The following is a 26503-nucleotide window of genomic DNA, read 5'->3' on the forward strand; positions in this document are numbered from 1 at the left end:
ACCCTTTGATATACTCAATCAATATTTCAGACGTCCATTGTCAAAACCATAGATACTCCAATGCCAATAACTACATACCCACTCATTAACTCTTAGATCTACACACACATCCACTCACTCACCTGTACAGTCACTCATACTTACAGTCACTCAGTACAGGACTATCATATGCATTTATACACCTACATAGACACTCACACACCACCAATCATCCATAGAGGTACTCTCACACCTAGTCAGTCATGCAAATAATTAATCACACTCCCATTTACTAACCTATGCAGTTATACACACACAATTTCACTTAGTACCACATTCTTACGCTCTTATACAATCACTGATACAAGCAAACACTCATCCATACAGCCACTCTCACAATCCCACACTCTCACATATACCCACTTATATACTCTTACACATATATATACTGCCTTTCACATATGTAGTTACTCACACATGTACCACTGAGATATACATTCAATCACTAACGCACCCATACATACACTCACCCAACCATACAGTCCATCACAGATGCGCTCTTAAAACCATGCACCCATAGAATCACCCACTCACACATGTATGCACAGAGTCACACACACCCCACCCACACAAACACTCAGGCACCCATACAGATACTCAGACAAGCAATCATTAACCCATAGAGGCACTCATATAGCTATTCACAAAACCATGCAGCTGCTTATACACCAACAGACAGACAGATACAGACATTCACACAGTTTAGTCACTAGTCTGCAGTAAGATACGTTTAATGACTCACTTATAGAGTCAGTCATGCCCCTACTAAATCATCCATTCACACACTTATACACCCACTCATTCTTCCATAGGTTTTTCCCTATATATAGATTAAACATATTTAAAATTTACGGAAACACACACTCACTGGATGACGTCATCAGTGATGTCATCAGTGATGTCATCAGTGATGTCATTTCAGATGTCATCAGTGATGTCACTGACCATGTCATGAGTGATGTAATATGTGACGTCTTCAGCAGTGCATTGCGGGGGCGCGAGTTATAGTTAGCTGAACTAACTATAATGGGGGAATTTCTAGGGTTTTGTACGAGGGAAATGTCCAGCTAACTATAATGCCCCTGAAACCTATGGTTTTTTCAGTGAATTTCTAAGGTTTTTTAAATGCCAATTCCTAACTATAACGCCCCTGAAACCTTTGGTTTTTTTCAGTGAATTTCAAAGGTTTTTTAAATGCCAATTCCTAACTATAACGTGCATGAAATCTATGGTTTTTTCAGTGAATTTCAATGGTTTTTTAAATGATAATTCCTATCTATAACTTATCTCTAAAGATATCATGGTTAATGATTTTCATTGGATTTCTATATTTTTCAATTTCAGTGTGTCAATTTCATTAATTCTTTTTTAACACTATTTTTTTAACCTATTTTTTCATTTAAATCTTTTCAAAATTAAAAAATATTATTTGTTATTATTGGGTTTTTCAAACATATTTTTTTATATTTTTAAAAATATTTTTTTTAACTATATGTTCAAAACTTTATTTTATATTTTTTTCCCATGTTTTTTGGATCCGCGCACCCTATGCGCACCGTTCTCGATCCCTAGGCGATAGCATCCATGCATGGTATGCGTTGGGTACGTGTTTAGTGCGCGATCGCAACGCGACTTGTACGCGACTCCCAGCCTATAAGTGACACGTTCGATGTACGTACCGCGACGTTTAGGCGGTTCCGCGATGCGTCATGTGCGTGCAAGACACTGTAGGTGTGCGGATCCCGCTAAATATTTAACATTAAAAAAACATATATATATGTATTTCATGTGAATATTAATTGAAGACAAACTCTAAACTAGTCTTAAAAGTAATTTATTTTTACATCTAATCCTATATTTCTTTTTAATTCAATTTTGCGGATGCGCGCTGGGTGCGTGCTGTGTAAGCGAAGGGTGCGCGGATCCCATGTGACCTGCAAAAAAAGAGATTTGATTGGTTCATTACACTTCCTGTTCTAACTATTGAAAGACCCCACCCATTTCAATCGTTCTTCTTTCACCTTCTTTGGAGGAGCATCTATTTGCAGAGAAGAAGATTTTTTAGACTAAGTTTACACTTAGCTCTAACTTTTTTCTCCTAAAAATGGCTTCAGGGCAGCAGGCATCACCTGCATCTCCTCATACATCTGAGGATGAATTTATGGAGGAACTAGCACTCACACCACGTTTTTCTTCAGTGGTGTGGAATTTTTTTACTTTTCCCGAGGGGCAAACGAAGACCAATGCCACCATGGTCACGTGCAAGATTTGTAAAAGAGTGCTGTCTCGAGGGGATCCGGCAAAGAAATACTCATGCGGGACAGCCAGCATGCTGAAACACCTACAGACCCTTCATCCTGTCAATCTTGCACAAGAAGAATGCCGATGGATGAGAGACACTCCAACTCCTGCGTCTTCCACCTCATGGCAGCCGAGCACTTCAAGAGTGCATCCGTCAGCCCAAAACTTGGACATCCGTCCTCAATTTCAAATTTTTAAAAGTGTTCTGCACTGAGTGCAATGCGACTTTGTGCTATGGTGAGCAGTCGATCGATCTGATCTGCCGCCGGCAAGAAAGTCACCATTGCTAAGTTTTCTTTTTTTTTTTTGTTCCCTGAAGTTCATTGTTTGGTTCCTCCTGTTTTGTTTTTTGTTTTTTTTCCAGAAAAACCCAAAAAAATCACAAAATTGTTGGAAAACCTGAAAAAACAATATAAACGAAGAAAGAAGAAAAAAAAAGTTCTTCTAAGAACTAACTTTCCTGGTTTAAAAAAAGAGCTAAATTTCTTTGTTAGTGTGTGAAAGTTTAGATGAATGTATGTGTAGTACGTAATTGACTGAATGAATGCATTAGTAGCATATGGTGAATGTATAAGTGCAGAACTATGAGGAAGTGCTGCAGCATCACACAGCAACCTCTTTAACTGCAGTGTGCTGTAGTACTTCCGAAGCACAGGGATGCAACATATGTACATAAATATTTTGCAAATCTATGCTTCTCTCTGCACGGCTGCTTAAACTGCAGCCATGTGGTGACACAGGCACCCTTGCACCATAGTGCAAGGATATCTGTGTCATGTGCTGTTTGTTTTTCTGCAGGAAGACACACCTTCCTGCACAAAAACAATGAGAAAATGCATTTTTCTCCTTCAATGTATGCTGAACATTTTAGCATGCATTGAAAATATAAAAATGTGGAGAAATAAAAACAATTCTCCTTGTTGTGCTTTCCTACACCAATTTTAGAATGGTGCAGCATTCACACACATATCGAGATTTCTGATTTCTGATAAATCTAGAGATGTGTCTTGTTCTATGAGTATTCAGTGCAATCATGCACAACAAAACTCATAGAACACCCTTTCAACGCAAAGTGGTGTGTATGATGAGGTTGTATTTACATGGAGTAGAAAAAGTACACAGAGTGCCTTTTCCTCTCTTTGTAAATATGAAAGAATGTCTTGTGCAATAACTATGTTACAAAAAGTGACATATTTCCGGTTTTAAAATTCCTTGCGAATGATAGAAGGTAATCACAGAGTTTTGTCTGCCAGGATGTTCAAAGAAGAATGATTGAAATGATTGCGGTCCTTCAATAGGTACAATGGGAAATATTATGAACCCCTCAAATCTCTTTTTTTGCAGGTCACATGATATCTGATTATGGTCAGATTTCAAAACTACATAAGTATAAACAGAGTGTTTTTAGAAACGTGTTTCAACTTTGTAGCTTCTTGCAGACCTCCTCAGTCTGCATATTGAGACTTAGTTAAACTTACCTTCACAGTAATAGGAAAAAAAAATGGTATACATTTTTTTCAGATTTTCATTGCAATCTAAATTGATATACATTGCTTATTTTAAAATTTGGATCTGTGAAAGAAAAGAAAAAATAATTCTAACATGTAATAATACATTTTTTACAACACAGCATCATTTCCTCAAAGTAACTTGTTTGCCTTTTTTGCTGTTCCCAGAATACATTGAATTTCACTACAAATAGTTATTTCAATCGTACTCATCACTTAACAGCGGGCAAAAAAAAAACAATCAGAAAGATTGTTAAAAAAAACCAACATGCTATTCTCAGTAAAATACCAGAAAATACAAATCACACATATATGAAATGCTTACGGGTTACAAACGTTTATAACTTTAACTTATAAACACTGTAAATATTGCCGCTTTAAAATATTCACCGAATCAATGACCACCAAAAAGTCCATAATTCAAAAATATACCTTTCCTTGAGGCCAAATGGTATTTTTGCACTCCTTTATTTAAATTGTCCAATGGTAGTCCTATTAAATTATAATAATAAATTCCTCAGAGAATGAATTATCTTCCTAAAACTTTGACTTTAAAAATATTAGGTAGGAATTTTGTAATTCCTTAGGCAAACGCTGTTTAAAAACCAACCGAGAATCATTACTGAGGTGCCGATTACGATCCGGTAAAAAAACTCCCCGTACGACTCGTATCCGGTCTTTTTACCGTACGAATCGCACAAGTGCCGTACAAACTGACAATTACGATTCGCATGGGAAAAACTCCATACGAGTCGCATTGGGAATTATTCCCCACACGTCCTCGTGTCGGAAAATGTGTCCGACACGTCCTCGGACGAATCACCGTACAAATGTGAAAAGTGAAGTCCGACCGCGGAATCACGATCCATCCCGTGCGTCCGATGTTACAACCGTATGGAAAAAACACCGTCCGCACCGAACTCCCATAGCAACCATGGAGACATGTGCCCGCATACGCGCCCAACACTCCCCCCAGCCCCCGTACGTTTGAGTCGTACCCCCCGTGTATGTACACCCCCACCCGCGTATGTACACCCGTGTACGTTAGAGTCGTACCCCCCGTATATGTACACCCGTGTACGTTCGAGTCGTACCCACACCTGTGTATGTACACCCGTGTACGTGTCGTACCCCCCGTGTATGTACACCTGTGTACGTGTCGTACCCCCCCGTTTATGTACACCCGTGTACGCTCGAGTCGTACCCCCACCCGTGTATGTACACCCATGTACGTTCGAGTCGTACCCCCCGTGTATGTACACCCGTGTACGTGTCGTACCCTCCGTGTATGTACACCCGTGTACATGTCATACCCCCGTGTATGTACACCCGTGTACGTTCGAGTCGTACCCCCCGTGTATGTACACCCGTGTACGTGTCGTACCCCCCGTGTATGTACACCCATGTACGTGTCGTACCCCCCGTGTATGTACACCCGTGTACGTTAGAGTCGTACCCCCCTGTATGTACACCCGTGTATGTGTCGTACCCCCCAGTATGTACACCCGTGTACGTGTCGTACCCCCCGTGTATGTACACCCGTGAACGTGTCGTACCCCCGTGTATGTACACCCGTGTACGTTCGAGTCGTACCCCCACCCGTGTATGTACACCCGTGTACGTTCGAGTCGTACCCCCCGTGTATGTACACCAGTGTACGTTAGAGTCGTACGCCCCGTGTATGTACACCCGTGTACGTGTCGTACCCCCCGTGTATGTACACCCGTGCACGTGTCGTACCCCCGTGTATGTACACCCGTGTACGTTCGAGTCGTACCCCCACCCGTGTATGTACACCCGTGTACATGTCGTACCCCCCCATGTATGTACACCCGTGTACGTTGGAGTCTTACCCCCGTGTATGTACACCCGTGTACGTGTCGTACCCCCCCGTGTATGTACACCCGTGTACGTTAGAGTCATACCCCCACCCGTGTATGTACACCCGTGTACGTGTCGTACCCCCCCTGTACGTTCGTGTCGTACCCCCCTGTATGTACACCCGTGTACGTTAGAGTCGTACCCCCACCCGCGTATGAATGGAGCGTACCCCCACCCCAACATTCTAAGTACGGAGCTCACCCCAGGCCCCAACATCACCACCTTCACACAACATCGCGCATGTACGAGTCGTACCAAGCCACACACAAGGACAGCACTGTACAACAAAATGGCCCATGTACACACGCTAAAAACGCACGTACACAACCAGGACAAACCAAAACGACACAAGAATACACCATTCGAATGGCACAAAGCCACAAAACATGTCCAACAACCACTAAAACAACACATTCACTGACCTGCAACTACCAAAAACCAAAACAGAGGCACAAAACACAACCACTCCGTATAACACACCCACCCAAAGTTCAAACACAGCCACACCCACCAATGGACCAATAAAAAGGGCCCACACACACAAACCATGAGCCTTTGCAACAGACTCACTGCTGCCAGACCCCACAGACAACCTACAGCACCATACCAGTAGCTTTACCACACCTTACACTTGCACACCTTCACACACACACCTTCACAAACACCCCCACATCACATTCACACACACACCTGCACAACCACACCCACACCCCTCACCATGCCCACTAACAAGAATCCAAAGTTCACTAGCCGAGAGTTGGAGGTCCTTGTCGATGAAATCCTCAGAGTTGAGCCACACCTCTTTGGAACATTGGTCAGACAGACCAGCATTTCAGAAAAAACATCCATGTGGCAGACCATCGTCGATGCTGTGAATGCTGTTGCGGACACCAGAAGGACCAGGCATGAATGCCAAGCCAGGTGGTACGATCTGCGGAGGAGGGTCCGAGCCAAAATGACGGAGGAACACAACCACGCCAACGTCACTGGAGGAGGCCTGGCCAGCAGACGCGTAGAATACCATCCCTGGGAGGAGAGGGTGATGGCCATACTGCCGGTGGTGGCAGTGGATGGATTAGACGGACTCCGAGAGCCGGGTGAGTACACAAACAACTCACCTCACATGGGGGGAACGTCATCCACAACCAGACTCACAAACAGGCACGCAACCACCCCAAGCTATCGCATGACTCAACCACACTCCATGAACACGCACATGCCACTGGCGCCACCATGCCCCATGCACCCAGCTGGACAATGTCAAGTCACAGGCCACAGAAAACACCAACACATGACACGGTAAGCCAGATGGCGGGAGTGTGGGCCCCAAAAATCACATAGTGCAAATCAGAAGCAGACAACAATGCCCCCTGCCCATATGGCCTAGGTCACAGCCAGACAAACAGTGTGTCCCCACACAGGAAAGACTCGCCAGCAAATGGCGGACGCCTTGCATCAACACATGGGGGTGACGGCACGTTCTTGCACATGACAGCAGCTAATGAACAGCCAACACTGTGAAAGAGTGGCAGCACACACCACCACAGCAGCAGTGCAGACACAGACACTACACCCAATGGGTGCCTGGAGATCAGAAACAAACTCACATCAACAATCCAAGGGCCATTCAAAGATCTGCTAACAGTGTGTGCCCAGGAAGCTGGGCTGAGGTGACAGAGGGTGACACACAGAGGGAGGGAGAGGGGGACAGAGAGGGAGGGAGACACAGGGAGACGGACAGAGGGAGGAGGCTGACACACAGAGGGAGGGAGAGGGGGACAGAGAGGGAGGGAGACACAGGGAGACGGACAGAGGGAGGAGGCTGACACACAGAGGGAGGGAGAGGGGGACAGAGAGGGAGGGAGACACAGGGAGACGGATAGAGGGAGGAGGCTGACACACAGAGGGAGGGAGAGGGGGACAGAGAGGGAGGGAGACACAGGGAGACTGACAGAGGGAGGAGGCTGACACACAGAGGGAGGGAGAGGGGGACAGAGAGGGAGGGAGACCCAGGGAGACGGACAGAGGGAGGAGGCTGACACACAGAGGGAGGGAGAGGGGGACAGAGAGGGAGCGAGAAAGGGACACAGAGGGAGAGCAAATCAGCCTTGTGGGGTGTGGGAATGTCTGCTCGTCAGCAGGTGGACTGCGTGCATGTAGACAAGGGTGGCCAGTGCCAGAACCCCCCCTCTTCTCCATGGCAAAACACAGGGCCATGTCACAACCTGTGCACGAGCACAACGACAGCTACCTGCATTATATAAGTGTGTGGAACCACTCCATGTGCACACGTACAGTGCTACACGGAAGGCGCCAATGCATGGCTCGCCACACCTGCCCACTCCACTGCTGACTGCAGTCACAATTGACGCAGCAAGTAAGACTGTGCCACACATAGGTAAAGTCGCAAAAGCTGTGGCCAAGGGACATACCCATGCACAAGTGCACTGTGAGTGGAATGCAAGACATATCCAAATTCCCAGAGGAAATCTGCCAACTTTGAAAACAATGAAACATGGATGTTGCATGGAACAAAATTAACATTGTCTCTCTCACACACAGGTCAACGTCGTGGATCACCCCCCAACACTGGGGGGGAAGACTCACAGGACCCGGCTCGGCGGGATGGCGGAGCCACCGGCAGCGACGACTCTCACCACTCTGTGGACGAACCCGACCCCGACCAACCTGGCCCCTCTGGTGTCCAACGACCTGCAGCACCTGCGTCAGGTACAACTGGGCCAACCACCACCCCCACTCCTGCCACATCCCAGGAGACACCCAGGATCCCTGCCCCACCACCACAATGCAGCAAGGCTGGACAGGAGGGACACGGTGTCCCGGGCACCCAGGAGGAGGCAGGCGACAACGCAAATGCCACCCCTCAGGGGTCCCGGAGACCCGATGTGCCCACAAGGGCAGGCCAGGTGCAAGTGGACAGGGGTGGTAGGAGTGGAGGACGGCGGAGGCGCCAGCCTGACCAGTTGGCTGGGGAACCGGTATATTCCCATGTCCGAAACATCCTGGACACATACCGGCAGGACACCACGGGCATGGCCCAGGTTGTGTCCATCCTCGAGGGGATCAAGACCCAGCAGGCCCAGCAACATGCGGAGCAACATGCCTGTCTACTGCAACACCAACGGCGGATGGAGGACAGACAGGCTGAGCTCGTGACGGTGTTCACGGGAATTCACAGTACACTCCGTCGGATGGCCGACAACATGGGCAACCCTCCCTGTGCCACCAGGCGTAGAACATCACCACCCACAGGGAGGGATGAGGAGGAGGAGGAGACATCCGACGGAGCATCCCAAACATCGTCACGGCCTGCTTCTGAGGGTCCCCGCAGGAGGGCGGGTCGTCCACGGAAAAGACCGTGAGGGTCGGCGCAACAGCACCATCTCCCAGGACACCTGGGCTGGCACCTGGCCCACTGGAGCAACAGCAGCACAGCAGCAAAAGACATTCTCTGCCACATGGACTTGCTGGTCACTGTCTGACCAATGTTGCCAAAGACTGTGGCATGGACTCTGAGGATTTCAAATGGCAAGGACACCAACTCCCCTAGTGAACTTTGGATTCCACACACCCGGAAAGCCCCTCATGTCAAACCCCCCCCCCTTACCCCAACCAAAATAAAAAGTCACACCATAAAGAGAAGATGCCTACTGATTGCATTATTACCTTACATGTGTCTTGTAAAGTCTAACTATGCCTGAGTTCTCATTTGACTTCAACCATCCACACCCTGGGGCCTGAGTCTGGCACAGGACACACATGGGTCACATTGTAGTAGGCAAGACAGACATGGAGCACCATACACACCCGTGATGGGCCCAACCAGCTGAGGGGGTGGCCGCACAACCGTGCCGACAGACATATTGAGTACAGCGACAGCCATGCGCAGAGGTCAGGGATCATGTGGAGTGTCCTGGGGGGCACCCAGGTATGTGTGGACAGGTGGCAGAACCATGTCCTGCAAGCTTGAGTCAGGTGGATGCAGAGAATGGTGGCCTGGCCAACGTTGGATGCATGGGGATGGCACATGTCACAATACCCACACAGGCATGGACTACATGCACAATACACAGTCTAATCCCACACAAACAGCTTGCATCTTGCTACTCTACACATAGACAAATAGCCACTATCACGGAAAACCATGCCAGACATGCCGGATGCACCGTGGCAACACACCAGCATTGACTGAGAAGAGGCACCTTGGAGGCATAGGGACACCTTTATTAGTCATGTATTCGGGATTGCAGAGGCAACTCGGAGTACACATGAACGGGTCATGTGGAGTAACATGTGGGTCCAACACTGGAACACCCCTTCTGCAGCCCAAATGCGTGATAGCCATGGAACTGGCACACAAGTGTTGGCTAACAGCTAAACACCCCCTGCTGCTCAAGGAGAGACTGCCATACACCATTGATCCATTGATGTGGAAGTCCCACAGCATGTCAAGCCAAGGCAAACCGTATGTGTCCGAGGGCAGTGTAACACACATTGATGCCATCATCACATTCCACAATCCCATCACTGATGACTGTCAACAAGTCTGACCATCTATTCAGGTGTACCCAGCTGCATGTAATGTGTACCATGGTGATGCAACATGTCTGCAGAGGAACCAAACATCGACAGGGGCAGTGTGCATACATCGTGAACAACTGCCACACCCAATACACCCCTGATGCATCCCTTACCCTAAGGAGACTTCCAAACTTGTCCGTGCGTGTAACTGAGTCAGCACACGATGACGTGTCCATGAGGAATAGCAGTCCCACAAGAATGCAACCAGCAGACGGCATGCGCAAGTACCTGGGGATGAGAGACACACAAGAAGTCAGCCACAAAAAGCACAGCCACTTGCATGTGCATGTACTAGACACATGTAAGGATGACAACATGCCAGGTCACAATTATGACTGGGGAAATACACATCACTGCCACCATCACTCCAGTGACACATCCACACACACCTCTGACTCACGTGGCATACATGCAGATGGACACACACATCGCAACACATGCCACACGGGGACCAATGCGTGCACACACAGACACTGGTACTCACCACTAAGCAAAGAAGTCGCGTATGAGCCGAGTCCGGATGTCCTCTTGTGGAACCACGTCCTCCACATCACTAGCCCCATTGCCAAGACCTTCGTCCTCCACGGGTGGATGGTCCTGATCATCTTGATCCAGGATGAGTGGCACAGCTTTCTCAACTGCCATGTTGTGCAGCATGCAGCAGACCATGAAGATTTTGCAGGCCTTCGCCGGGGCATATGGGAGCGCGCCGCCGGTCTTGTGGAGGCATCGGAATCGGCTCTTCAGGAGGCCAAACGTCCTCTCTATCACTCGCCTTGTCCGGCCATGGGCGGTGTTGTAGCGGAGCTGGGCCGGCGTGATGGGGTTGCAGAGAGGTGTGATCAGCCATGGCATGTTGGGTTAGCCAGCGTCCCCTACATGGAAACCACATGGACATAAGTAGGACAGGAGAAGCGGTCGTGCTGGAAGTCTACGCAAAATACAGGACAGACAGACTGTACCCACCAACAACACATGCTCGTTCGTTGCGCAGCTGCGTCATCATTTCAGGCATCCTGCTACGCCTCATGATGTAGGCATCGTGTGCTGATCCTGGAAAACGAGCACAGACATGTGAAATCACCATGTTGGACAGACACACCAAAGGGCATTGATGGAGTAGTAGTGCTTGCGATTCCTGTACGCTACCTCCTGTGCCTGTGGTGGTACCAAAGCCACATGTGTCCCATCTATGGACCCAATGACATGGGGCATCCCTCCCAGGGCATAGAATCCACGCTTGACCCCAGTCAACATTTCAGGGGTTGGGAAATGGATGAAGTCATCCAGGTGAATCAACATGGCCTCTAAGAAATCATGCAGCACACGGCAGAACATGCTCTGGGACATGCCACCAACATGAGCTATGGTATTTTGAAAGGTACCCGTGGCAAGAAAATGTAGGGTTGTCATTACCTTCAGCTTGGGAGTCAGTGCTGTAGGATACCTGTGCAGCGGTTGCAGGTGTGGTGCCAGTCTCGCCGTCAACTCCAGAATCAACCGTTGGCGGAAGCGGTAGCACCGGATACAGTCATTCTCCCGCATGACAGCCAAGTCCGGAATTGGTCGTGGAAGAGGCGGCGCTCTGCAGTAATTTGGAAGTGGCAATGAAGAGTGAGTGCACCACAACAACAATTTATTTGTACTGAGCACATGTTAATCTGTCGATACACATATGCTACATACGGAGTCAGGTATGTGCCACATGCCCTGGATACGTATGGCTGCCAGGTGACACTCCTACCAAGACCCAGCTACACACGGAGATTGTGAACCTCCACATGCCATGGCATGGGATTAGCTGTGTCACAGTGTAAGTGAACAGCCAGAGGCAAGACAGGAGTGACATACATCCACACATCAGGAGAAGTTGGATGTCGATTGCAGAGACTGGTAGCGGTACACTAGAGCCACAGGTCACATGACATTACACTAGGACAGCCCACACACCTTGCCATGAAGGTGTACATGTGATGACTCACCACACATTCATAGAGAGGATGCAGACATGTCCTTGTTACGCTACTCCGTGTCCCATGCATACATACGCACCTCACATCCGATACCACATGTAGCATGGTGTGCGGAACAGTGTGCCATGTCCATCTACACACAGACACATGTTGGTTGCTGCAACAGCTGCAGCTTTTGAGGGAGCTCCAACATCAAGCTAATGGAAATCCCCCACACATACATGACATAGTCACATCGTGCACCGTGGGTAGTGACATGTCAGGTGTGGTAACCCCTGTACCGGGCCTCAGGGGACACTTCCGTGTGTTGTTGTCCGTGCCATGCCAGTGACGCTCATCCCAAGATTGCAGTACGACATGCACACATGTCAAAGGAGTCAAGGGCATGCCTGGCACACATTGCTCCGTCACACATTACATGTGTACACATCTCATCATACATCTGGTGCCTTCTCGACTCTGGAGTAATGTGCCACATCACAGCCTTTCACACCTGTGCCCCACACATGTAGTACTGCCCAGACAATGCCTTGATGTCCATCCATGGACAAGTATGTCAGCCCTATTCCTTCCTGTGTGCTGCCTGTCACCACTGTGATGTGTGAAAACCACCGTACTTTCGCAAAGAGGGCCTGTGTACATTCCCGTATCACTATGGGAGTGCTGCCGTATGTGTACCCATAGTGATGGTGAGCGTACAGGCGTGTGTACGGTCCGTACCACCATGAGTACGCATACGCAAGAACACCCATAGTGGTATGGCCCGTACACGCGTGCGTACGCCCACTATCACTATGGGTGTCCTCGCGTATGCGTATTCGTAGTGGTACGGCCCGTACACACGCCTGTACGTTCACTATCACTATGGGTGTCCTCGCGTATGCGTACTCGTAGTGGTACGGCCCGTACACACGCCTGTACGTTCACTATCACTATGGGTGTCCTCGCGTATGCGTACTCGTAGTGGTACGGCCCGTACACACGCCTGTACGTTCACTATCACTATGGGTGTCCTCGCGTATGCGTACTCGTAGTGGTACGGCCCGTACACACGCCTGTACGTTCACTATCACTATGGGTGTCCTCGCGTATGCGTACTCGTAGTGGTATGGCCCTTACACACGCCTGTACGTTCACTATCACTATGGGTGTCCTCGCGTATGCGTACTCATAGTGGTACGGCCCGTACACACGCCTGTACGTTCACTATCAATATGGGTGTCCTCGCGTATGCGTACTCATAGTGGTACGGCCCGTACACACGCCTGTACGTTCACTATCACTATGGGTGTCCTCGCGTATGCGTACTCGTAGTGATAGTGAACGTACAGGCGTGTGTACGGCCCGTACCACTACGAGTACGCATACGCGAGGACACCCATAGTGATAGTGAATGTACAGGTGTGTGTACGGGCCGTACCACTATGAGTACGCATACGCGAGGACACTCATAGTGATATGGAACATACACACGCCTGCACGGGCCGTTGCTATGCATTTGGGGTGCCCTAGGGCCCCAGAACGCACCGTACCTGTGTGTGAAGCTCAAAATTACATAGGGGACACATGAGGGACAAGTATTAAGGCCTACATGCATGCTGGTTGTCATGGAGACCAAGTTTAAAGTTTGAATTTGTTCTGGAAGGTGCACAGCAGAAGTCAGTTGGAATGAATCTACTTTTTTGCAATGTGTTTGTGGGGTTGACATCATGCTGAAGAAAAAAACACAATAAGAACCCACTGACTGTGCTAGGTTTGAAGTGATTGGAGGAAACATAGGATGCAAATGTGAGTGACCAATCACTCTGTACTCCTGTGCATGAAACAGGCCAGCAAGGCAGATATAAGGCAGCCAGGTCCCATGAGGGAGCACTTGCCTGCACATCTCTGGATTCCAAGACCCAGCTGCTGCTACTGATTCCCTGGAACCATGTCAAGGTCTGTGGAGAGGTCACAGCCCTTCACCCTGGAGGAGAACCTGGCTTTGCTGGATGTGATCCTCCCACAGTACCCCATGCTGTATGGGCGATCAGGGTATCAGGTGAGTGCAGAGTCCACTAGCACAGACTGTGTCCCTTTTTTGTGACTGTGACTTCTGCCATTGTGTCCAGGTGTCTCACACATGCTATGTACTGTAGGGGGGGTCCCAGGGGGGGGAATGCCTGATGTCTCCCAGCCAGAGCATGCTGTGGTGCATGTCTGCCGTCCTCACTTGCATTGTGTTTACTGTGACAATCACTGCATGGTGCATGCCACATTCTGCCTGTCTTATCCTCCTGGGAATGTTGCCTCTACAGTCCTCATGTGATTATGTGGTCAAGCCAGTGTGACAGGTGACTGTACCCACAGATGTGTGTTAGTTCTGTGTACCTGTGCTGAGAGTGTCCACATGATGTGTTCGTACCCTGGACATCGGTGTGTGTGTAAGTCCCCTGTCATGTGGGTGGGTGCATATGTGGAGTGTAGCACCCCAGCTGCATGAGGGATGGATATACCCTGGCCATGTGATGTGAGCAGGGAGCAGTGCTGTGTGTCTGACGTGCAGAGCCAGCCCCACACCTGTGAGCCCCCCCCCAGTCTAGTGGCACATGTGCAGAGTGAGGTATGTCGCTGCATTTGGCAATGGCAGGTGAATGTCCTGTGCCTGTGTGTGTCTGTGTACTCTGCTGCGGTAGCGTCAGTGGCCTGTGGCATGTGACTGCTTAGAGGTGCTGCACATTATCCTGGTGCAGCTTGTGATGCACAGTGTGAGCCTGGATCATTGATTGTGTAGTTGCCCTCATTCCACCTGTGTCCTTTCAATGGCACGTACTGCTTTTGCCCTTCCCCAGAGGATCATGTCCCTATGACAAAGGTGCAATGCGTTGGATGCATACTATGCCTTGTTGTAAACAGCAAATGTGTTCTAATATGTGTCTCTGTGACATGTGCCAGGTGTATTGATGTAGTGTCACTTGTTCATCCTCACAGGTAGGCGCCTCTGCCAAGGAGCAGATATGGCTGACCGCCGTCAGCGCCGTGAGGAGTGCGGATGGTCGGAAGCGGCGCCTGTCCCAGGTGAGGAAACGCTGGCAGGATATCCGGTGCTGGACGCGGAGGATCGCACGGGTCCTCCTGGGGGACTCACCTGAGAGCCATAAGAACCGCGGGTGCCGCCGACTGACCCACATCCACAAGCGTGTGCTGCCGGTGGTATTTCCAGACTTGGAGAGGCGCTTACAGGAGATGCAGCAGCAGGAAGGGGGTAGGTACATGTGTGCTTGTTGTGTTTCACCAGCATTTGTAAGTGCACAGTTGCATGGATACACTGCCAGGGTTTAAAGGTGCTGTGCGGATCCAGTTACCCACAGTATAGCTGTGCTCTCCTGCCTCCCTTCCCCTCCTTGCAATGTGTTCCCTGGTCTGTGTGTAGTCACTCCTTCACAAGGTAATGTAGGCTGGCGCTTTCTCCACATGAACTATGCCTGTAGCATCATGTGTGGGGGTGGTGTGTAACAGGTTTTGGGGCCTTGCCTGTGCCCTGTCCAGTTCAGTACATGTGGGTTCCATGTCAGTTGGCACTGATGCAGAGTCCAGACATGGGAGTTAGTCTCACAAGTGTCATGCCTTACAGCGCGCATGTCCTATGTTGTGGCCTGTGACATGATGTGCATGAGTGTGCGATACGCATAGTACAGGGATGGTGGCGTGTGTTGCAGTCATTCCCATTCAGGACCATGGAGCTGTGTTGCGACTACTGTCCCCTGGGTCATATTTTCCTAGGTGTCATGTGTGTCATCACAAAACGTGGACACTCTCAGTGTCTACAGCATAGGTTGTGCTCTGTGCCATTGTCCCCTGGCACCATGTATATTGACGTGAAATGTAGTACAAGTGTCCACTGTACAGCCTGACCTGATTTTCCTTGTTCATAGTCACAGTGGCCAGTGCGTGTGTGTCTTGTTACAATCATCTGATGCTGCCCATTTGTACATGATTATTTGGACAGGCGCACCTCGGCTATTTGGCGTCCAATCTTGCATTTATGCATCCCCTGTGTATTTCACCCAGACTAAGAGATGTAAGTGCCACCTGTGTCTCAACAAATTATCTCATGTAGGGGGTGGTTGGTGCGGGGCAAGCCTACATGTCAAAACCTGAAATCTCCTTGCTAGGTCTGGCCAGTGTGTGATGTTTGTCTGGACATACACTCAAGGTGCAGTGAGCCAGTCATGGTGGGCATGTTTTCAGTATTACCTATGCAGCATGTGCCTCAAGCTCATGGATTTGGTCCCTCCTCAACTCTATTGTCGGCAATGCTGTGTGGTGCAGATGCAGTGCTGGATTGTCCCCAGGGCCTGGCTCCTATGTCAAACTCCATTTCATGTCATTTGCTATTGTGTCATGCTCTCCATGGATTTTCATTGGCATGGTGGGTCAACCAACTGTGTGTTTCATGCCCTACATCTGTACCTTGTTTTGTAGATGTTACTTAACTTTCTTTGCAGGCTATGCACTGTAACCTATGTAGATTGGACTCATGTGACATATGTATACAGGTGTGTGATTAATTGCTGTCTCTTCACCTTGCCCACAGCATCATCGGGGGACACGGAGGGAGACATGAGCACTGACGGAGCGGAGGGACCGAGCACCAGTGCCAGCGTTGACATCGTGGCTGGCGCATTGAGTGGTACAGAGGCGGAGAAGAGTGAGGCCGAGGACCTGTCCACTGGCACCACCGAATATGAAGCGGACGGGTCCGAGGATGATCTCTCCGAGTGGGCGGAGGCTGCACCACCAGCTGACAGCGGCACAACATCGCACCCTGCCCCCTCCATTGCCATCAGCTGCCTCCCACTTGCTCGTGTCCCTTCCCAATGTGCCCGGTCACCACATGTCTCCTTCCTGCCAGGCACCGCACCCCCTGCCCCTGTCTCTACTGCTGCCGCCAATGCCGAGTCTGTGGACATCCAGCGGCAGTTGCAGATTGGTCAGGCTGCGATCCTTAATGTCCTCCATGGCCACAGCCAGGTCCTTAACAACATGGAGGCATACTTGGCGGGCATTCACTCATCGCAGGCTTACCAACGCAGCTTGCTGAGGTCGATAGACTCGACACTGACTGCAGCAGTGGGTCTCCTGCAGCGCTTTATCCAACCCCCTACCCCTGCACCATCCACACTTCCCACTCCCATGCCTGTCCCACGTACACCCAGACGTCAGCATGCACCCACCACGACGGACACAGGCACCACACCAGCAGGGAAGGTCACCCGCACACCTCCTGGCATGCACACACAGGGTGAAGTAGGCACACCCACTGGGTCGGGGGGCAAACGTAAGACACGCAGCCAGAGTGGGAGTCCGCATTCCACCAAATCCACTCTCTCCAAATCCCCTCCCCTCAGCTCTCCTGGCCACATATCACACAAAGACTCCTTCATGGCCTCTCTGTCCCTGAGCCCCACAGTGACACCACCCCGCAAGCGGTCAAGGGAGTCCCCGGTCAGGGTGGTTGAGTCCCCACCCCCTGTCTGCACCCTCCCCCAGTGGTGCTGCGACCCATCCCCCTGACCCCCTCCCCTCCTTGGGGCCTGTGGTTCCTTCGGGTGCAGGGGATTCCCTGGAGGACCTTGCTAAGGTGTGCAGCAAGATCCTAACCTCCGCCTTTGGCCCTGCCCCACCCCCTGTGGTGGAGTCCTCCATCCCTGCACCCACGATGCCTACCCTTCGCCCTCCTGTCCCTGCGGTGCCTGGTTCTTCCCCCCCACATGATGCCCTCACCCCTGTGGAAGGCGACGGAATCTAACTGTGCAGGCAAGCTAGGGGACACGCATCCCACTGTGTCCCCCATCCAGCTGTGACTTCTGGACTGCCCTATGGGCTTTGTAAATATTGAACTTCCTACAAACAAGATTTTTTGGTTCATGCTGAATAAAGCAATTTATTTTTTTCCCTTGGAACACTACTGCTTTGCTGGTATTGCTATTGGTGGGGCTGCTACATGGTTTTGGGTGGTGTTCATGTGTTGGGTGTGTGGGAAATGTAGTAGTGTGCTGGTCATAGGGGGGACCCTGGGATCTGTGTGCCATCACACGGTGTTAGCTAGGTTTCTCTGTTAATGTAAGCAGTTGCTGCATGGTGAAATTGTCCCAAGGTGTATTCCTTCCTCTGTGTACCCTGACATCTTCCCTGCAGGGTGTTCCCAATATTTAGCGCTGAGCTGTGTGTACATTAGCTGGGTGTGTGACGGACTCCTTCAACTTTGCACATGCATGCTGAGCGATGTCTCCACCTGCATCGTTCGTGGCATCCTTGGTAGTCATTGTACTTGTGTATGTGGACTATTGACATGACTTCATGTGGACATGTTTTCTTTTCGGCGCTATGCATGCGTATACTCCCAGCCTCGCACACATGTGGTACATGTACTGCAGGGTCTTTGTGCACCTGACTGACATTTGTGGGCATGGTATCTGTGGCTACTCCACCCTTTGCGTTCCATGGGCACTGATGTGAGTGTTAGGCACACACCCCTCCTGTGTCTGGGCACTGCTGGGAGGACTCTGCACCCACCCCTCCTGCGTCTGGGCACTGCTGGGAGGACTCTGCACCCACCCCTCCTGCGTCTGGGCACTGCTGGGAGGACTCTGCACACACCCCTCCTGCGTCTGGGCACTGCTGGGAGGACTCTGCACCCACCCCTCCTGCGTCTGGGCACTGCTGAGAGGACTCTGCACACACCCCTCCTGCGTCTGGGCACTGCTTTGAGGATTCTGCACCCACCCCTCCTGCGTCTGGGCACTGCTGGGAGGACTCTGCTCACACCCCTCCTGCATCTGGGCACTGCTGGGAGGTCTCTGCTCACACCCCTCCTGCATCTGGGCACTGCTTGGAGGACTCTGCACACACCCCTCCTGCTTCTGGGCACTGCTGGGAGGACTCTGCACTCACCCCTCCTGCGTCTGGGCACTGCTGGGAGGACTCTGCACACACCCCTCCTGCGTCTGCGCACTGCTGGGAGGACTCTGCACACACCCCTCTTGTGTCTGGGCACTGCTGGGAGTGTTAGGCACCCACCCCTCCTGTTTCTGGGCACTGCTGGGAGGACTCTGCACCCACCCCTCCTGCGTCTGGGCACTGCTGGGAGGACTCTGCACCCACCCCTCCTGCGTCTGGGCACTGCTGGGAGGACTCTCCACACACCCCTCTTGTGTCTGGGCACTGCTGGGAGTGTTAGGCACCCACCCCTCCTGTGTCTGGGCACTGCTGGGAGGACTCTGCACACTCCCCTCCTGCGTCTGGGCACTGCTGGGAGGACTCTGCACCCACCCCTCCTGCGTCTGGGCACTGCTGGGAGGACTCTGCACACACCCCTCCTTCCTCTGTGTACCCTGACATCTTCCCTGCAGGGTGTTCCCAATATTTAGCGCTGAGCTGTGTGTACATTAGCTGGGTGTGTGACGGACTCCTTCAACTTTGCACATGCATGCTGAGCGATGTCTCCACCTGCATCGTTCGTGGCATCCTTGGTAGTCATTGTACTTGTGTATGTGGACTATTGACATGACTTCATGTGGACATGTTTTCTTTTCGGCGCTATGCATGCGTATACTCCAAGTGGTACATGTACTGCAGGGTCTTTGTGCACCTGACTGACATTTGTGGGCATGGTATCTGTGGCTACTCCACCCTTTGCGTTCCATGGGCACTGCTGTGAGTGTTAGGCACACACCCCTCCTGTGTCTGGGCACTGCTGGGAGGACTCTGCACCCACTCCTCCTGCGTCTGGGCACTGCTGGGAGGACTCTGCACCCACCCCTCCTGTGTCTGGGCACTGCTGGGAGGACTCTGCACACACCCCTCCTGTGTCTGGGCACTGCTGGGAGGACTCTGCACCCACCCCTCCTGTGTCTGGGCACTGCTGGGAGGACTCTGCACCCACCCCTCCTGTGTCTGGGCACTGCTGGGAGTGTTAGGCACCCACCCCTCCTGTGTCTGGGCACTGCTGGGAGAACTCTGCACACACCCCTCTTGTGACTGGGCACTGCTGGGAGGACTCAGCACACACCCCTCCTATGACTGGGCACTATTGGGAGGACACTGCACCCACCCCTCCTCTGTCTGGGCACTGCTGGGAGTGATAGGCACCCACCCCTCCTGTGTCTGGGCCCTGCTGGGAGGACTCTGCACACACCCCTCCTCTGTCTGGGCACTGCTGGGAGTGATAGGCACACACCCCTCCTATTTAACAATATGTACGCTTAGAACATACACGTGTGTGGGTTCGCTCCATGGGGGTACGTGTCGTACATACACGGTTGGGGTGGGGGTATGCTCCATGCATACGCGGGCGGGGTTACGGGTCGTACTTACACTGTTGGGGTGGGGGGTACGCTCCATACGTCCGCGGGTGAGGGTACGGGTCGTACTTACACTGTTGGGGTGGGAGTACGCTCCATACGTACGCGGGTGGGGTACGGGTCGTACTTACACTGTTGGGGTGGGAGTACGCTCCATACGTACGCGGGTGGGGTACGGGTCGTACTTACACTGTTGGGGTTGGGGTACGCTCCATGCATACGAGGTGGGGGTACATGTCGTACATACACTGTTGGGTTGGGGGGTACGCTCCATACGTCCGCGGGTGAGGGCACGGGTCATACTTACACTGTTGGTGTGGGAGTACGCTCCATACGTACGTGGGTGGGGTACGGGTCATACTTACACTGTTGGGGTGGGGGTACGGTACGTACATACACGGTTGGGGTGGGGGTATGCTCCATGCATACGGGGGTGGGGGTACGGGTCGTACATACACGGTTGGGGTGGGGGTACGGTACGTACATACACGGTTGGGGTGGGGGTACGCTCCATGCATACGCTGGTGAGGGTACGGGTCATACTTACACTGTTGGGGTGGGGGGTACGCTCCATACGTACGCGGGTGAGGGTACGGGTCATACATACACGGTTGGGGTGGGGGGTACGCTCCATGCATACGCGGGTGGGGGTACGGTCCGTATATATCCGTACCCATGCTGTGTAATGCTTGTGTGGGCCGTACCCAGGCCTTTGCCACGTGGGTACAGCCGTCCCGCCATTGTTGGGGTGACGTAGGTGTGGGCGTGGTACGACTCGTACCCACGCTCTTAAGGCGTGGGTACGGGACGTACCTGTATTGTTGTGTTGCCGGTTCGCGTCGTCAGGCACTTCCGTTGTGGCGGACGCTGGCTTTGCTGGACATGCCCCCACCCCCTCGTAGTGACCAGGGCCTGGGGGTCAGGTATGTCCAGGGCATGTGTGCTGTGTGACTTTGGTGGGGGTTTTGTGGCCTGCCCCAGGTCCTGCCCCCCCCTTTCCCCCCTCCCTTTGTTGTTCTGACCTTCTGCGGCTTCTGCGTCCGAACCTGTAGAGGAGGTCGACTGCTATGAGGGCCGGGATGACACGTAGGTTCGGGTCCATGTCTGTCCGTCGCGTACAGGTACTCCTTGGTCGCGTCGTACTGATTTCCCGGCAGTTTTTGGCAGCCGGAAAATATTGTCCGTGCGGGATGACGTCGGTGCGAATCGTAATTCCTGGTTCGTGAATGGCAGGCTGCGTGCGTCCCGATGTCACGTCGGCGCTTTCCCGGATCGCATTTGTATGTTTATTTTCGTCGGTCGGGGTTTTGTACGAATCGTACGGAAATGGAGTTTCCGTGCGAATCGTAATTCCATGTTTGTATATTGTTACAACCGGGTACGCGTCGGACGGACAATATGCTCCGTCCGACGGTTCGTACCCGGTTTTTACCGGATCGTAATCGGCACCAAAGTGTCCAGCATTTGTCACATTTTAGATAGGCAGTGTTGTCCAGATGTGGTGGAAGGACCATCATGGAAAATTATAGCAATTGCTACAAAAGTCCTTCCTGATATTGATAGTTGTGCTGCTACAAATTGCTTTATTAATGTATCCAATTTTCTTCCGTTAGCTGTACAACGCTGCATAATTAAAATTATGTATTTTCCATATTTTGTTAAGAATAATGTGGATAACATTCCTGATTTACATTGGCTACACTTCATGTTTTGATTTGCACCTTTAACTAATTTATTGAAAGACACTGATTTACAGTCTGGTAATGTTAAATACAGAAATCGCTCAGGGCCCAATTCACAGAACTAACTTAAGACAAAATCCTAAACTTACTACAATTTTGGTATTCACAGAAGGCACTTACTCATTTTGGTATTCACAGAAGGCACTTACTCATTTCGGTATTCACAGAAGTTAGGAGTCCTAACTTTAGGACTCCTAAATGCCTTCTGTGAATACCGAAAGTCTTAAAATTAGGATTTTTCTCAGTTTAGTAGTAGTATAGTCAGGACTCCTACCTTTAGGACTCCTAAATGCCTTCTGTGAATACCGAAAGCCTTAAAATTAGGATTTTTCTCAGTTTACTAGTAGTAAAGTTAGGAGTCCTAACTTTAGGACTCCTAAACTGAGAAAAATCCTAATTTTAAGACTTTCGGTATTCACAGAAGGCATTTAGGAGTCCTAAAGTTAGGACTCCTAACTTCTGTGAATACCGAAGTGAGTAAGTGTCTTCTGTGAATGCCAAAATGAGTAAGTGCCTTCTGTGAATACGAAAATGGTAGTAAGTTTAGGATTTTGTCATAAATTAGTTCTGTGAATCGGGCCCTCAGTGTCTACATTGGTGCTACATGTATACATGCAATTTTCACAATGATGTTCCCATTCGTAAGAAAGGCCAAAAATATTTTCTATTTCTACACCTTCATTTTCAAAAATGGTAAGCATATACATTAAAAATTCCTGAGCATCTTGTTGGATATTTTGTGAAAATTGGGTAGAACCAGAACACACATCCAAAACACTATGAACATCTGAAACAGATTGTATTTTACTTGTATCTGTTGTCAAATTTTCATAAACAGAATGCAACAGTGAACAAAATCTTTTTTGCCGATTCTGCATAATTTGTTCTCCCAAACCTTACAGATAAAAAACAACATTGACCACTACATTAGCATAGCAGTTGACACCTGAACTATTTTCAAACTGATCACCAACAATCTCTTCAACAGTGTCCAATTTATTTTTACCTGCAATCACAACAGTACAGATATTCTCAAACCTTCTTATTCGACCAACCACACGCTTTTCAAATACGGGATATTGACCTAAATTGGGAGCATACACCCTTCTTAACCTATTATAGTCTTTTACACAGTTTGTATATGCAGTAACCTTCGTCTCATCAAAATCAATCAAAAACAAACCAGATAATGTTCTGACTCGTGACAAAGCAACATATGCCATACCCTCTTTAAATACGGTAGATCCAATGTTCACCAATGCACTGTCTACACTTAATCCTTGAGATTTATGAATAGTCACTGCGTATGCCAGAGAAAATGGAAATTGTTTCCTACGGACATATAAATCTTTAACAAGCAAAAATCGAACTAAACAACGACCAATTTCTTTAACTTCATCAATCTGATCAAACTTAATTTATAAAAATTCAATTCCTTCTTTTTTCTGATAATTCACAAAATCCACCACTTTACCCATTTCACCATTAACTAAACCTTTCTCTACATCCAAATTACGCCTTAAAATTACCCGACAGTTTACACACGCATATAGTGTCTTTTCTAAACCAGCAGTTTTAGATATTTTTTTTTTCGAAACAATCCAGTTTCGATCTCAACTTTCCCGTCAAAATAATAGTGATTCCGTCATGCTGTATTTTATCGATGGCTTCCATTTTTTAAATTTATTCATTTTCCAGTTTGAATAGTTCTTCGTTGAATATGGAACACTCACGCAGTGTTGGCATTAAACAAATCACTGATTTATTTTTAGCAATTTCCACGTACACTTTTGCAGGAACTGCATTTTCATTTGGAAATACATTGCAAAGTAATCGACTCTCCAAAGCTTGTTTGTCTTGTTTTGAAAGAATTCCAATTCTTATATCTTGAAGAATACTTCCATATTCAGCATCATTTGCCTGTCGCATATTTGTTGTCAGTTCTTTTTATTCAAAATGAGTCCAAATGTTCACATTACCAACACTGCCAAGAGACTTTCTGGTATCTTCATGGGCTAATGTTTTAAATACCGGTTGTCCTTTTACCGGAGTCAGTTGCAGTAGATCTCCAAAAACTATGACGTGTTTTCCTCCAAATAACACGTCATACTCTGTTTTAAGAATTTGCTGCATTCTTAAATGCACAAAGGCAAGCATAAAGTTTGAGACCATGCTCACCTCATCAATAAGGAGAAGTTTCATTTTCTTCAGGACTCTTGAAACTTCACAACAAGCTTCTCCAGATAGCTTGTGGTATTCCAATTTGTTCTCATGCTCTACTGGCAGCATTAGTAAATGATGTAAATGAATTCCTTTAATGTTATGTGCTGCCAACCCAGTTGGAGTAGTGACAACACAAGACAAATGCGAATCAGTTGTTTTCTGAAGATAACTAGTAATTACTTTAATTAAGAAACTTTTTCCTGTTCCAGCTTGACCACTCACATACATTCGGATAGGTTGAAATTATGTACATGAGCACCCTCTCTTTTCATGAAGTAATCCATGGTCAATCTGTTCTTTCACTTGCTGATATATTTGTTTCTGTTCAACATTTAGTTGTTCTTCCAAGTTTCCTAACTGTATTGCATCTTCTTGAGCTTGATACATTGCTGTTTCCACCTCATTCATTGCAATCGCTGCTTCATTTTCAACAATTGGTTGTCCTAGTGGATCTTGACTCAGTGCAACAGAACTTTGACTGTCTTGAGAACTGTGTCTAGCAATCTCAGCTGCAATTGTAGCTTCTTGATCAATTTCATCATTCAACATTTTGACATATTTTGCGAAAGCACTGCATTGTATGCTATCTTTAGAAGCATTAAATGAATCTTCATAGCTGGGAAAATCTCCAACTAATTCCAGTTCTGAACGCCATGGTTTGAACATTTGCAAAAGTGCTAAATAGTAAAATTCCCTTTTGTCAGCAGTGACGCAACTCAGGTTTCTGTGATTAATTAAATTTCCTTTCCTTTGTTTCACCAGACATCCTTCGGAACCAATCACTGCATATTTTCCATCGTTGATGTTCTCTGTAGTATTCCGTTTAAAAGTGAAGTTTTGCAGCACTTCATAGAGACACATGTTCTCAAGATGATGACTTCTATTTGGGTAGTATGTGTCCAACATATTTGTTTTCAAAATATCTGTACTTTCTGGTTCATTTTCTGCTAAATATTCAATTTCTTGAACAGATTTCAGTACCCGATTTCGCATTCCTGCAAGACCTAGACTCACCCAAATGATTCTTCTACTTTTGGAATATAGACTTGCAGATGATAACCGATCTGAACATTCATATGCTCCAATTTCACGATGCGATAACATCTTCAAACTGAAACTGTATAATTTCTTACTTAGAGTCTTCTCATGAGAAATCTCTTCCCACATTTCTTTCAATTCAGTCTTTTCTGATTTAGTAATGTAAGATGTTACATATCGAGCAACAGCAATGGAATTGTCCGCAACATACTGAATATCCATGTTAGCGTTCCACATGGATAAAATAACTGGATTGTAGTCATTTATGTATTTCGATTCTTCGCTTCTTCTTAAGTTGTAGGTGTTTTTCGGAGACTTTCTTGTGATGGTATGTCGCAAAGCTGACATAAAACTGTTGACTCTTCGTTTGGATAATACAGGACGTGGAAATCCAAAACGACATTTCGTATAGAACTTATCCTTTGACTTGTACTTTCGTCGACAGTATTTTCCACACCTGTGGCTTTGAAATCGTAAGTCTTGTTGTTTTAAGTTTTTATCTTCTCTACTATTGGGAAGAGCACATGTAGCATAATCTTCAATGAAAGACAAAACAGTTTCATCTGAATTTGTTCCAAATTTGGGGGTGTCCTTGATCCATAACAATATATGTATGTGAGGAGCACCTCTTGCTTGATACTCCTTTCTCCAAAAGAAATCTACAACTTCTCCAAGAGGAGGATTCTTTTTATTGCAGATGAAAGACATCATAGCTTCAAATCTATGACTGAAATATCTGCATACATTGACAGGATCCAAAGAGCACAATTCTCCAGGTGTCTTGTATTCAATATTTTTTATATTGGAATTTGCTTCTCGAAGAAATTCAAGTAAATCATCCCAAGCATACT

Source organism: Triturus cristatus, chromosome 5_2 (assembly GCF_964204655.1).
Source record: "Triturus cristatus chromosome 5_2, aTriCri1.1, whole genome shotgun sequence".
In the NCBI taxonomy this organism is placed as follows: domain Eukaryota; kingdom Metazoa; phylum Chordata; class Amphibia; order Caudata; family Salamandridae; genus Triturus; species Triturus cristatus.